The sequence below is a fragment of the Chrysochloris asiatica genome, unplaced genomic scaffold (assembly GCF_000296735.1).
Source record: "Chrysochloris asiatica unplaced genomic scaffold, ChrAsi1.0 scaffold00037, whole genome shotgun sequence".
NCBI lineage: Eukaryota > Metazoa > Chordata > Mammalia > Afrosoricida > Chrysochloridae > Chrysochloris > Chrysochloris asiatica.
In genome coordinates this window covers 23,350,358-23,351,800 of record NW_006408555.1, presented here as the reverse complement: position 1 = coordinate 23,351,800, position 1,443 = coordinate 23,350,358, and the positions used below count along the sequence as shown (strand labels likewise).

The 1,443-nt window shown below is 35.7% G+C and overlaps 1 pseudogene; it reads right to left on the bottom strand.

The window, feature by feature from the left end:
- Nucleotides 1–469: 469 nt before the first annotated feature.
- LOC102814792 lies at nt 470–1,004 on the bottom strand (annotated as a pseudogene).
- Nucleotides 1,005–1,443: the final 439 nt, after the last annotated feature.

Below are 1,443 nucleotides of genomic sequence, written 5' to 3'. Positions count from 1 at the left end.
CTTTTGGTTTCTTGTAGTAGTGTTTTGTAGTTTTCTTTGTATAAATACTTTGTTTCTCTGGTTACATTTATTCCTAGATATTTCATCCTTTGGGTGGCTATTGTAAATGGTATTCCTTTCCTAATGTCCTTTTCAGCACTGTTGGTTTTTTTTTTTAAACAAATAAGATAGCTTTTAATGGAAATACAAGATTAGAAAACACTGATAAATCATACTAAAAGTGATTTCTCTTTTAGAACATCAAAATAGATACAATTAGGGATTTTTTCCCTTTTTTATACTATTGTTTTTAAAGTATTCTACAATGAGCAAACATGGAGACTTCAAAGTCTGGGGGGAAATTCCATTATCTTTAAATTCAGTTTTTCCATGAACTTTTTGAAGCTCCCTTCATATATTAATTTCACTCAGGAAAGAAAAATCAATGTTGCTTTTTTTTTATGCTGAAAATGTTGGTATTTCTGACGTTTCACAGAACATCTTTTGTTGACATTCTACAAATGACACCATCTAATAATGTACCAATACTTTCCTCTTTTGGAGATAGTTTATATATCTTTTTGACTTCTGTAATATTTGTTAATTCAGGAAGAATTTCCAGAGAAACCTGGTGGCCTTCTACTTGGGATTTGGGATATCAGGTGCTTTCGATTTATTTGTTTTTCTCCTTCTTCTATGTAAACAATTAGAATTGAAGTGTCATTTGCTGAGATACCAAATTTCTTCAATGCCTCTGAAATATTGTTATTTGGGGAAAGGTTGAAAATAATTTCAGTAGATAAAGTTCTTGTCTTCTTTTTTCTCAGTCTGTGGAGGTGAACCGCTTTGTTTGCTGCTATAAGTATCTGAAATGGATCGACAATCACTGTAGGATTTATTAATGAACCATCTATAGTGCCTTCCATGGCTTTTTTCCTCAAGTCACCAGTATTTTTCACATCTCTGAATAAGAGAAGGGTCACTCTGCATTCGGGAAATAAGTGCAGCTGATGTGTTAACTGCATCTCAGAGATAGGCAGGATTCTACTTGACCCAAAGATACTCACTTCAAACCTAGCAATAGGCAGACAGAATACAATTATTAAATAAGCATTATACGATTTCCTTCTTCAGCCTTTACCAAAACGTTAATGAACTGTGCTGTAAGCGATTAATTATACGTCCTTATTAGGCAGAGTCCTGATGTGGTGCTGTAGGATAAGCACTCTACTTCAAGGTCAGTTTAAACTGCAAGGTCAGCAGTTCAAGCTCACCAGCCGCTCCTTGGAAACCCTATACAGGGTCGCTCTGAGTTGGAATTGGCTCGACGACGGCACTTAACAACAAGTATTTACAGACTGGGTCTTGGCAATAGATTTGCTTTTTTTTTTTTTTGAGGCCGCACATGTTCCCAAAACACACGGTTTCAGCTGCCCAGAAGGCGCTCTATACCTTCACCCTCCG